The following is a 13,018-nucleotide window of genomic DNA, read 5'->3' on the forward strand; positions in this document are numbered from 1 at the left end:
CCAGGTGAGAAAGGCTTGACTGGTGTTTCCATGGCAGCCGTGCAGCCAGGATCCCTTGGCTCTTGCTGGGCAAAGGGCCACCAAATTCCCCACACGTGCCCATCGTCCTGGAACGGAAGCATCTGTTAGGAGGCCAGAAGTGGGCAGCACTGACTGACCTGCCCCAAATTCTTGGAGAGGGAAGCAGTGCTCAGCTCAGGCGGGTTGTGGGGTCTTCTGGTTTCATCCACACACCCCCCGTCCCCAGTCCATCTCACTGGGAAGCTGCCTGTGACTTCTCTCAGCCTCGGTTTCCTCATCTGTAAAATGGCGATATAATGCTGATCTCAAAAGTCTTTCCAGCTGCCCACGTGAGCCAGATGGGGACTGTGGTCAGTGAGCCTGGGGAAGCTGTCCTGGGAGCCTCAGACAGAGCAGGAGGGAGGCAGGACCAGACCACAGGGACACAACTCTGTTTCATTAGGACTCGGGAATCAGACACATCTGCCCCTTCTAAGCAGTATGGCCTTGAGGAAACACCCTTCCTTCTCCAAGCCTCAGTTTCTCTTTCTCTAAAATGAAAATAATTCTTCCTGTATGACAGGATTGCTGGGGAAATGGTCCAGTTTACAGTAGGTGCTCATTAAGTGTTGATTACCTGTGAAGGCACTGGCCAGTCACAGCCACTCAGGGCAGGGTATTCCTGTGGTCAGCCCTGTCTGCACAGACCTAGGTCCTCAACAGACCCCCTTCCTGGGCACACTGCTGGGCGCCCCCAGGATGTGCTCTTCCCATGGGGAATTCCTCTTGTGTTATTCATACAGACTTCCCCAGGAAGGCCGAGCCCCTCTCTGTAAATGTCCCCAGCCCCTTATCTGGCTTTCCCTGAAGGCCTTTATCACTTTCTGGTTTGTGTTAGGTTGTTTGTGTCCTGTCTTATCTCCCCCAGGAGACGGGCAGCCGGCTGAGTCAGAGTGACCTGAGTTTGAGTCCCCAGCTCTGCCACTGATTAACTGGGAGATGCTGGGCAAGTGCCTTTACCTCTTGCAACCTCAGTTTTCTCTTCCGTAAAATGGGGATGATAATCCCTCCAGCACAGGGCGGTCATGAAGATTATATGAGAAAATGTCATTCGGCGCATCACACGGGGTAGATGATGAGTCAGGGATAGCCCATCGCCCTCTTTTCCAAACCAGGGGCCCCGCAGCCGCGGGATCCTACAGGCTCTGACCCAGAGCCAGGGAAGAACATCACAGATGATCAAGTCACCACCCAGGCAATGGGCAGGGGTAGCTGCACAGCTGAGCCTGAGGCTGCTGGAAGTTCCCAGTAGCCCCATGGCCTAGAGGAGGCTGGGACCTCAGGAAGCCTCCCCAGAATGAAGGAAGGGTGGGAGGGAAGACACAGATGAGGCCCCTACAGGGATGTGGGCAAGGGTAGAGGTTAAGAGCACAGCTTCTGGATCAAGCACACACTTCCTCCACCTACCAAGGGCTGTGTGACCCCATATAAGTGACTCGACCTTTCTGGGCCTCAGCATTCCACCTGTGAAACGGGTGATAATGATGCACCCCATCTCCTGGGGCTGCTCTGTGGAGGTGATGAGATGATGCATGGAAAGTGCTTGGCACAGTCTGGCCAAAAATTTCCTATTATTTATTTTTAATAAGTGCTCTCAAGGGCCCACCAACTGCTTAGCCAGACTCCTCAATTATCCATAAAACAATTACCCATAAAATTTTTCTGAATTTTAAGAGCTTATTTTTCTAGTACCTTTCAGGAGCCAGGCACTGTACTCTGTGCCTTCATCACGTTACCCCATGTAACCTTCACTGTCACCTGTTATCCCCATTTTGTAGATGAGGAAATTGAGCCTCTGAGAAGCTGGGCCTCCTGTCCAAGCCCACACAGCCCTTGACTCCCAGAGCTTGGCCCTCTCTCACTTTGCCCCTGTTCTGGAGCCCATCATGGCCTGGGTTAGGGTGTCTTGCCAGGTATCAGCTGGATGCAGCAAACCCCAAACATAATCCGTGGAGAGAACCTGTAAACAGAGGATCTGGAGTGGGCTGGAGGCTCCTGTGAGAGTGACGACCAGCCTGGGAGGCGAGCAGCCTGTCGGGGGCTGGAGACAGGAGCCTGTGAGCGCGTGTGTTTATTCAGCCTGTTCCAGGCAGGCAGGGGGCCCTGGCCGGCCAGTGTAAACATCCGGACTGCTTGTGGGCCTGCTGAGGGAGCTAAGGCAGCCGGGGAACCAGCATCCAGGGCCTCCTGGTGCCCGGTGGGACAGCACTGACTGAGCACCTAATATGTGTCATGTCATTTACACGCATCTTATCACATCTTTACAACAGCCCTTTTTGGTCTCTTATTATTTTTACCTTACTGATGAGGAAACAGAGCCCCGGGAATGGCACAGCCCCAGCTGTCAAAAGCCCACAAAATTTGGTTTGCTGAGAGGGTGAGTTTGTAAAAGCGTAACAGTATTCCTTTGCATCTGCCTCTGCTGATACCACTCTTCCCATACAAACTCTATGGAGACCCGAATTCACTTTCTCTCTTGCTGGGTTGTGCCCACCTGGGAGCTGTAGTTCCTGCTGTAAGTTACCTCCTCTGGTTTAGTACTTTTTAGCGCATCACCGTGTGTGGGACTGGCCGGGCTGAGGAAGGCCAGCTCAGGGGTTTTGCCCCTTTCTCACCCAGGAAAGGCGATTTTGCTGACTCTGGTTATGCAGCCTTGTGGAGTGAGTCTGATAGATCAATAAGACCTTAGGTATCATCCCACCCATTTTATAGATGGAGAAGCAAGAAGCCCAGAGAGGAGAAATGTTTGTCCCAAAGATTCACACTGAGTACCCAAGGCAGAACTGACGCCCAGGTCTCCAGGGAGGATGCCCCTAGTCCCTTGTTAATGGGGGTGAGACAGGGTTAGGAAAAGGCAGGGATGAAGTAAACACGTTCCCCAGATGCTTCATGATTTCACAGCCACCCCCCTCCCTTCTTCTGCCCTCTCCAAGCTGTGCCCCATAAATGCCCTTGGGCTCTCGGAAACTCTGATAAATTCCTGTGCTTGTGCCAGCAGGGTAGTTTCACTTGGTTCCAGTGGCTGGAAGCCCATGCTGGGCCCCCTGCTCCCCACCTCCTGCCACGCTCTGCCCCGGGTCTTGTCTTGCTGTATATTCACACGTTCCCCTGCTCGGGTTCATCTTGGCATCCAGCAGAACTGCCACTTGGGTTGTGCCAAAGCCAGAGGAATCATTTAAATATGCCAGCAGCCTGAGCCTGGGCAGCCAGAGTGATCCATCTAACACCTGTGGGGTGCGCCTGGGAGGCGCAGGTGTTCCCCGCCCCACTCTGAGGGGGTGTGGTGGCCCCAGTTGAAGGTTGGGACCATTGAGATCACACCCTGCGCCTGGATTTGAACCAGGAGATGGACGCCCGGGCTCAACTCCCTTGGCCACACCTGTTGGAGCCTGGGACCTGCGGAAGTCGCTCCAGAGGGTTTGTTTGGGTACAAGGTGGCTAAGACTCCACCTGGAGAATTAGGAGTAGGGTCTCGGGAGAGGCTGAGGAGAATTGGGCAGGGAGGGAGCCCAGCATTCCTGCCCAACTCACAGCAGGGACAGGCACCTAGAAGGCCAGAGACAGAGAGTCTGAGTAGGGGTGGGGCCCTAGAGGGAGTCCAGCCAGCCCAGGCCCATGACTTTCTTTTTGTGTCCTGGCCAAGGGACCAAGATTACCCAATCCCCAGAGCCCCATATGCGTCACCAGTTAAGAATCACTGAAGGCCAGCCTGGCCTTGGGAGGAGTAAACCCTTTTCTCCCCTTGATCTGAGGCCTGTGGACTGGCCCTTCGCCTCCATCCATTCATTTTGGGAGACTCTCCTGAGAGCAGTAAGAACAATAACAGCTGCTGTGCACCAAGCCCCCCATCAGTGCACCAAGCCCTGCTATGCGCCAAGCCGCTGTGTGCCAGGCCGTGCTGTGAGCCATCCTATCCCCCACTGTGCGCCAGCCCACCTGCCCCCGCACTGTGCGCCAGACCCTTTACAAACACAACCTTGTTTGAGTCTCAGAAGAGCCGTGGGAGCTAGCAGAGGGGTCTTATGATCCCCACTTCACAGAGGAAAAAACAGCTCACACAGCAGCAAAGCCCGATTCCGGCTCTCCATCCAAGTGTGTCTGCCTCCAAAGCCCATGCCTTTTTTGGTGTGGGACGAAATATTTCAGACATATAAAAAGCATAGAGTTCAGCAAAAACAAATACTGGTGAACCCACCATCCAACTTAAGAACTAAAACATTCCAAATGCAGCTGAATGTCCCACACGGGTCCCTCCCTGATCCCATTCCCTACCCACCCCTCTTCCAGAAGAAACTTTTCTTAAATGACTGCCTGGATTCTTTTACTAGATGTTTCTGCCCCCCCAAATGATACATAGCATTGCTCATGTGTTTTAAAACTTTAATTGGTACAAGGCTATGTATTTCCCTCTGCAGCTTTTCTCTTTGCATGTCGTGTTTGAGTTTGTGTCCATGTCATTGCAGTGCCGTGTCATGTGTTGTGTCTCTTGAATCTACACAGTTATGCAGGCTGTGAGAGGTGGCCGTTTAGGTGTTTCTCATTCAGTGTTTTTTATTTTAAACTTATTTATTTTATCGTATTTATTTTTGGCTGCATTGGGTCTTTGTTGCTGTGCACAGGCTATCTCTAATTGTGGTGAGCGGGAGCTACTCTTCGTTGCGGTGTGTGGGCTTCTCATTGCGGTGGCTTCTCTTGTTGTGGAGCACGGGCTCTAGGCGTGCGGGCTTCAGTAGTTGTGGCACTTGGCTCAGTAGTTGTGGCTCACGGGCTTCAGTAGTGGTGGCTCACGGGCTCTAGAGCTCAGGCTCAGTAGTTGTGGCTCACGGGCTTAGTTGTTCCGTGGCATGTGGGATCTTCCCGGACCAGGGCTCGAACCCGCGTCCCCTGCATTGGCAGGCGGATTCTTAACCACTGTGCCACCAGGGAAGCCCTCTCATTCACTATTTAGATGATGCTGTGGAGCTTCCTTGTCCATGTCTCCTGGTGACCACGGGAGAGTGTCCAAGGTGTATATATGTTATTTATGTTATGGAGGGGGATCCAATAAGCCCACTGTATCATAGGACTCTTTGCTGAGAGAACTGATCAATTATTTGAGGAGGGTTGCCCTAAGAGTTTAAAAACCGCTTAATGGGGCTTCCCTGGTAGCGCAGTGGTTGAGAGTCCGCCTGCCGATGCAGGGGACACGGGTTCGTGCCCTGGTCCGGGAAGATCCCACATGCTGCAGAGCGGCTGGGCCCGTGAGCCATGGCCGCTGAGCCTGCACGTCCGGAGCCTGTGCTCCGCAATGGGAGAGGCTACAACAGTGAGAGGCCCGCGTACCGCAAAAAAACCCCAAAAACCAAAAAAAAACACTTAATGACAGGAATGTTCCTATTTTGTCTGCTGCTGTGAACAGCATGAGGAAGAGTGTCTGGCACATAATAGGTGCACAGTAAATACCTGTTGACTGAGTAAGTGCGTGTTCCAGGCCCTGTGTGAGGCCCTTGATCTTAATCAGTCTGCTGTGAGGAAGGGTTCTTCTCACTTCACAGATGAGCTGACTAAGGCTTCAGAGGTTGAGTCATGGTTCCAATGTCCCACAGCCAGTAGCCAAGTCAGTCAGCTCCAGAGCCTGCTCTCTTTCCTAAGCCTAGGCATCCCCCGAAATTATCTGTGTAGCCAGGGAGTGGCTTCAGAGGCCAGGAACTGCTTCTAAAGCCTAGTTGCCTGGATAGACGTGCTTTTAAGGTGGTCCGGAGACTGGTAGAGTGAGGTGGGCCCAGCTGCTTGGTCCCCTTTGTCCTGGAATGCCACAATGGGGTCGGGGTGAGTAACATCTCACCTCTGGGGCTGATCCATGGGGGAACTACAAAGGTTGGGACCACGCTAGGCTTAGGATTCCAGTGCAGTCAGTGGGAAGGACCCATCATGGGGGAGGCAGTCTGACCCCACCAAAGAATCATTTGCATGGGGCTTGAGCAGATCCGGATTCAAATCCCAGGCCTGCCACTTTTTAGCTGTGTGACTTTAGGTAAGTCTCTCAGTCTCTCTGAGTCTTATCATCTCCATCTGTTAAATGGGGATATTAACTTTCTCTTGCAGAATTATTGGTACATTTAGAATTGAGTGTAACAATCTTGGCACAGTACCTGCATAGAAACTACAGTGCAGGAGGGAAGGACATTCTGTTAGCAATACAAACAAATCACTACAGGTGCACAGAGATAGGGCAGTTTAGGACACAGAGGAGGACTTCATGGAGGAGATGACATTTGATCTGGGTTCTGAAGGGTGAATAGGAGTTCTCCAAGCCAAGGAGTATACTGTGAGTCAAGCAACTTCTATGTGTCCTGACTAGACTTGGTGTTGAGAGGAACATCATAGTGTTGCTTGGGGGAAAAAACAAAACAAAACAAACGCGACTTGCTTACAATTTGACAGAGATACATGATCCTGTGACAGTGGTATAGACCAAGTGCTGACTACATAGACAAAGAATCAGGAATCAGTGGTATTGGGATCAGAGGAACATGTGAAAACTGTGGGCCAGGGCAGTCAGGAAGTCCTGGGGGTGAGGGATAGGGCTTGAATGAGAAAGGAAGACAAGAGGGAGAGGGGCTGCCTGATTCTTGGTTTCCTGGCTGGGCTGGGTCAGGAAAGGGGCCTCCCCAGCCTGGCAGGGGACTAGGGACTGATCTCATGGGTTCCGGCAGAAGCTCTGCTGTGTCCGTCTCACCAAGGCTTGTACTGTTTTCTCCTTTGGAAGAGAAGAAAAGTTGTTCCTAATTGTTAATTGTGCAACTGCGAATTGGCTCCTGAGCCAGGCTGAGCAGAAGCCAAGCCCCAGAGGGAAGGAGGAAGAGCCCAAGCTTGATGGCTACAGAGCCAGGAGTTTGGGGGCCCAGGAGGGGGTTTGGGAATGCTGCTGTGTGAGTGTCCCAGGCAGGGACGCCCGCCTGGCCTAGTCAGGCCTCCCTGCCCAGAACTCCCACTCCATTCTGCAGGATCCTGTGGTGCCCAAGAGTTGGGTAGACCTGGGTTTGAATTATATCCTCACCCCAGCTATGTGACCTTGAACCAGTTACTTAACCTCTCTGTGCCTGTACTTTCAAATCTCTCACCTGCAGTTGCTGTGATGGTTAAACCAGAAAACACATGTAAAGTGCTTATTAGCACAGGGCGTGGATGAAGTCATTGCTCAAGGAATTGGTTTTGTTGCTGCTGCTGTCGTAGTTGTTGTGATTTAGCAGCAGTAACAGCAACACCCTTGTGGCCAATACCCACCATCACGCCTCTGTGACCCAGGCCAGGCTGTTGCTCAGGGTGAAGCCCGGGGTCTTCCCAGCTGCCCCTGCCATCTCTCCATGAGCCAGGACATTCCTGTGCCATCTTATTAGCATCCAGCATCACAGCCTGTCCCCTTGGCAGTGCCCCTCTTAGGAGGAGGTGGAATTTGAGTTCCTGTGTGCCTTTTCATGGATTATCTCCTTATTTCTCACCCTGTGAAGTAGGTTCAGATGTCCGCATTTTATAGATGAAGAAACATGCTCAGAGAGGTGAGGTGACTTGCCCAGGGTCACACAGCAGTAAATTACAGGATTGAAACCCAGGTCTCTCTGCTCCAAAACCTTTGCTCTTCCCACTCCAGGATGGGGGAGTGGCTTGTTCCCATAGAAATGAGCCTGGCACTCTCCCTTCCTGCAGTCACCCCCCACTCCCTTTTTTGTCGTGTCCCCCTGTCCCTGGTTCTCCACCCCCTTGGCTCTGCTCTGCGCCTGGGGACCACTCTGGGCCAAGACTGCAGATGGGGCAGCTTGTGTCTCCTGGAGCCAATACAGCCATTGCTCCCCCACTGTCAGCAGGAGCCCGGCCTCCTCTCCCCACCAGGCATTTCCTCCCGGGCTCCCCGGGAAGCGTGACACATGTGTGATGAGGGGGGTAATGGGGACCAGATGGGAGGCTGAGCCTGGGGTGGGCTTTGTTAGGCGGACATTCCTGATCACTGAGGCAACGCCAACTCAGTAGCATCTGGTTTGGCCGAGGGTCCACCCCGATTGGCTGGGGCTGCTGGACTTGGGGAGTTGCCCTCCCGTGAGGCCTTGGTGTGGTGGCAGGTGGGGGATGAGCACTTCCTGCTGAGACAGGATTTCAGAGTCCAGGAGGGAATAACGGGGCAGAGGGGCACAACAAGGCGTTCGGAGTCAGACCTGGCGCCCAGTCCTGGCTCTGTCACCTTCTGTCACTGTAACCCAAGCAAGTCACTGCCTGCCTCTGGGCTGCAGTTTTATCTTCTGCAAAATGGGAGACAGTGGTAGTACTTACCTCATGGTTGCATGAGGGAATCCAATAAATAGCACCAGGGTCAGAATGCTTTGTATATTTTAATTCCTTTCATTCTCATGGCCACCCGTGAGAGTGGTGCTGTGATGATCTCTGTTTTACTGATAAACCGAGGCCCAGGAGGTCATGTCACTTGCCCATGTCAGACTGGTAATAGGAGGCGGAGCTGGTGTCTGAATCCAGGCTGCCTGGGTCCCAGGTCCACCACGCTGCTGCTGCTCCGCTGTCCTGCCGCTCAGTGACGTGTGTGATGACATAAGAGAAAAGTGCCGTTTCGGCGGGCAATGCCACATGCTCTTTTTCCTGCTTGCCCCAGAAGCCGGTGCCTTTGGTGGCCTGTGGGACAGGCCTGCTGAGCTCATAAGTGGGTGAACAGAGGAGTGGGTGGACGCTGGGAACGTCCCTGCACATTGGGCGAGGGGAGGCACCGGGGCTGTGACTCTCAGTACCCTGCGGTCTGGGCAGCCAGTTAGACCCACTGGTTACCCTGAGAGGAACAGGGAACCCAACTCTGAAAGCAACAGCCCCCATCTCTCAGGTCCCGGCTTCACTCCACATACTTTGTCCGCATTCTCTTCGTCTATCCTCTTGCCCAGGATCGTAACGTGTGTCTTCGGAAGAAGCTGGTTTTGACCATAAGTCCAGCTGACTGCAAAGCCAGAGCCCTTTCCCTACAGGGCACCAGTCTGGGGCCCATCTCCTGCTTTCTGAGGGATGGGTTACAGTCTCCTTGTCAAGGAGGGTTTTTTTGAAGATGATTTTTGATGATTGTGGGTGGAGGGAGGACGCTGCAGGGTGGGATCAGAAGAGCCTAGACGACAATTCACATCCAGGTTGGCCCCTTGGGTGACCCCTTTTACTTCTTGAGCCTCTTTTCCCTCATTTGTTGAAAGTTGTTTACAATTAGAGGGCAGAGTTGAGTGCTAGAGGGCCCAGATGACCAGAGCCTTGGCCCTTTAAGATTTCATGGCTCAGTGGGTGGGACAGCCACATACCCAGTCCCCATGGCGTCCTGTCATCCTACGGTAGCAGGTGGGATCTGGTGGAGGGGTGTGCAGAGTGCCAGGGGAGCACAGAGCAAGGAAACCCTGCAGCCCAGGGTGTCAGGGGTGATGGCATGGACACGGGTTGTATCTGTCAGCTTCCCTACCCACTCCATCTGCTAACAGCGGCCCCTTCCTTTGGAAACTGCTCCTCCCCCACTCCTTGTGCTCTCAATTGGGTGCCAATCACAGGATCTTGCCCCACCTCTTCCCAAGGAGGGCACATGAACCAGGCCTGGCCAATCAGAGTTCTTCCCTGAGACTTTATAATTCAACATAGGGAGAGAGAAGGGTTCTTTTCTCTAGGGCTCTTAGCTGCCCGTAAGTAAGCCTGGCCCAGTTCTCTGGGCCTGAAGGATGTCTAAACTCAGGAGATAAGAAGGAGGGTAACAGAGGGAACGTGAGGGATGGGGTCAGAGAGAGGGAGAGACCCCAGCAGCAGCATCTGAACTGGATATCCTCCTGCCTGATGCCTGATCCTCCCTCCCTCCCAGGCATTGCAAGCCCAGGCGTTTGCTTGAACTGAGTTACAAAACTCAGTTCAAGCTGGGTTTCTGTCACTTACAACCCTGAGGGGCCTGACTGAGGAGGCTTCACAGAGGAGATGGCATTTGAGCCACGTGTTGAAGGAGTTCTTGGGATAAACAGCAATAGTGAGGTTGTGCCAGGCAATGGAAGCTGGTGGGAAGGGCCCAGTCATGACTTGCCTGGGTGATGGCAGAGGGTGAGGTCTGGGCAGTGCCCAATTACATCCTCCTAACAACCCAGTGAGGTACGTACTATTATTTTACCACTTTACAGATGGGGAAACGAAGGCACAGAGAGGTTAAGTAACTTGTTTAAGGTCACATAGCTGGTAAATGACAGAGCTTGGATTTGAACCCATGCAGTCTGGCTCCAGAGTTATTTTCTTAATCACAGAGTGGAAGTGATCACCCCGTGACTACAACGCCCTGACTGCAGAGTTCTTTCCATGGAACTCCACATCTCATGGCCCAGTGGGGATGGAACTGCAGTGCCCATGCTTGGGATGTGGCTCCAGGACCCCAGAGCCCCAGTGTGGCCTGGGCAATGGGGAAGAGAGGGGGGGAAGGCCCTGTGGATTCTTTCAGAGGATGTGGGGTGCTCTTCTGGCCCAGTTTCATCCCAGGCTAGCAAGGAGCTGGGGCTAGGTTCCTGCCAGGCGCCCTGCCGTTTCTGTGAGCTGTGATAATCTCCAGAAACAGTGAATGATGGGCTCTGTCCAGCTAAGCCCTCAGCAGGAGGTCAGTAACTTTAAGAAGCTCTGGCTTCTAACCAAGGTGCTGGAGAGTTTTAAAACCACTCCCAGCAGGGGAGGCCCTGGGCAGGCAGGAAGGGAAGAAGTACTCCAAGCTGCGGTCTTTGAGAATGGAGCCCTGGGGATCCTCAGCATCAGTCCACAGCTCCAGTTTGCCCCAGGGTCAGGCATCTCCCATGTGTCAACAGCTTTTACCTTATACTTACAGAGTTAAGGAGCATCAGCCCCATTTTACAGGTGAGGAGGTTGAGGCTCAGCAAGGCTAAGCGACTTGCCCAGGATCACACAGCCAGAGTTCCTAGGTCTGGTCTATGTCCAGATTTCCTGGACAGCCTCACTCCTGTCTCTTCGGCCTCATCCCTGAACTCAAGGATTTCTGGAACACATGCCAGAGCTCCCTCAGGTCTCCTGGCCCTTCCCACAAGACACCTTTTTTCTTGTTACCACAAGACACCTTCCTTCTTCTTACCACCAATTCCACAGAAGGGATTTTTTCCCCCATGAGAGAGTACTTTTCCATTCCTCCAAGGGAGGAGCCCAGCAGCCCCTGGGATTCCTACACAGGTGGCTTCTGGGGCAGGGGCTGGGGACTAAGGCTTCCAACTGTGCCCCCGTGTCCGGGCCCTGGCAGGATATGTGAAAGGGAGCCAATCTTGCTTGTTAGACTAAAGCTCCGAGGAGGGGTGACTTCAGCTGGGGACAAAGGAAAGGCCCTTTAGGCTGAGCCTCCGGTTAGTCCTTAGAGAGTAGCGCAAGGAGCAGGCTCTCCAGGTGGAGGAAACGGCGTAAACAAAGGTCCAGAGGTGGAGAAGTCGGTGTGCTCTGGGGGAGGGTGGCAGTTCCCACGTGCGTGGAGGGGCTGGATTATGGCACCAGGCAAGAGCGGGGCAGGTACGTTTCTAGAGGGATCCAGAAGGTATGTGACCCACTGGGGTCTTAGGAAAACAGGTTCCTCTCCTGTCCTGACCCAGATCTCTGCCCCACAAGGATGCTTAAGGTGGGCTCAGGCCCCCAAGTGGACAGGGGCCTCTCCCCTGGGCCTGGCTGCCTTTCCCAAAGGCTTATCTGTTCCTTCCCGTTTCCTGTCGAGCCCGGCGCCCCAGAGCAGCAGCCCCCTTGTGGGCACAGCCTGGCCATCACAGCAGGTCTGGTCCCGGCCGGCAAGGCAGAGAGAGCTTCCACTTCCGGCCCTTGCTTGTTTTCCTCAGCGGTGCAAAGAACCCCAAACTCTTTGCTCTAGAACCAGAGTTGCAGACCGGGTGGGGACAGGTAACCAGAATGGCTCCTGGGGTGCAAGGAAAGCTCTCCTGGCTGGCCTTGTGCCCCTGACCTCCTCCCATCAGTGACTGTGATGATGAGCAATGCCCTTTATGAAACCCCTGCTCTGTGCCTGTCCCTGCGCTTGGCACTTTCCACCCAGGGTCTCATTTGACACTCAGGACAACCCTGCCAGGAAGCCACTGCTCTCCTCCTTGTGGGGTGGGGGAAACTGCAGCTCCGAGAGGTGACATAACTTGCTCAACATCACCGTCACTAAACAGCTAAGCCAAGTGCGTCTGACGTCAAAGACTGTTTTCCCGTCCATAATGTGGCGATCCTAACTCCGAGCCCTCAGGGTTGCTGTGCACAGCAGAAGCAGATATAGAGGAGTGATAAAGCAGGGAGTCCAGTGTTGTGCAGCCTGGGCTGGACAAACGTGGACAGGTGTCCTGAGCAGCGAGTCCAGGAGCTGACACACTGGACCTAGAAGGAAGGCGGGGATCTGGGTGCAGGGAGACAAGGGCCCATCAGTGGCCCTCAGTCACCCTAAGCCCAAGTCGGCTCCTTCACCACCACCGAGCTCTTAGCAGCCATGGCACAGGCATGCGGGGCTTTGGAAGGAGTGTCCAGAGGCCTGTCTTCTGGTCCTGGCTGCGCCCCTGGTGCAGCTTACTCAGGGGACTTCCTCCCTCTGGACCTCAGCTGGTTCATCTGTAGAATGGGATGGGGTGGGCGTGGGGGTCGGACAAGGCTCACCCCTCTAGCCACACTGCCCTTCTTCCTACTCCTTGATCTCTGCTTGGTCCTACCTCCGGGCCTTTGCTCTGGCTGTTGCCTCTGCCTGAAGCGGCCCCCTCACCGCTGACACCCCATCACTCTGGTTTCACTTGACGGGTCACCTGGCCACAGAGGGCTCCTCCCCTCCTCCTCAGAGTTCCCCACCGCACCGCCCTGCTGTCCTTTCTCTGTAACACAAGTCACTCTCTGAAATGAGGCAGTCGAGGTACTGGTTAGGGTTAGGGACTCCAGAGTCAAACTGCCTGGGTTCAAATCC

The 13,018-nt window shown here is 54.0% G+C and overlaps 1 protein-coding gene across 1 annotated transcript in view; it reads left to right on the forward strand.

Moving 5' to 3' along the window:
* ECE1 (endothelin converting enzyme 1) overlaps positions 1–13,018 on the forward strand; it is a 114,666-nt gene that overhangs the window by 25,482 nt on the left and 76,166 nt on the right. The window lies entirely within an intron of this gene.

Source organism: Mesoplodon bidens, assembly GCF_964165515.1.
Source record: "Mesoplodon bidens genome assembly, chromosome: 2".
Taxonomy (NCBI): Eukaryota; Metazoa; Chordata; class Mammalia; order Artiodactyla; family Ziphiidae; genus Mesoplodon; species Mesoplodon bidens.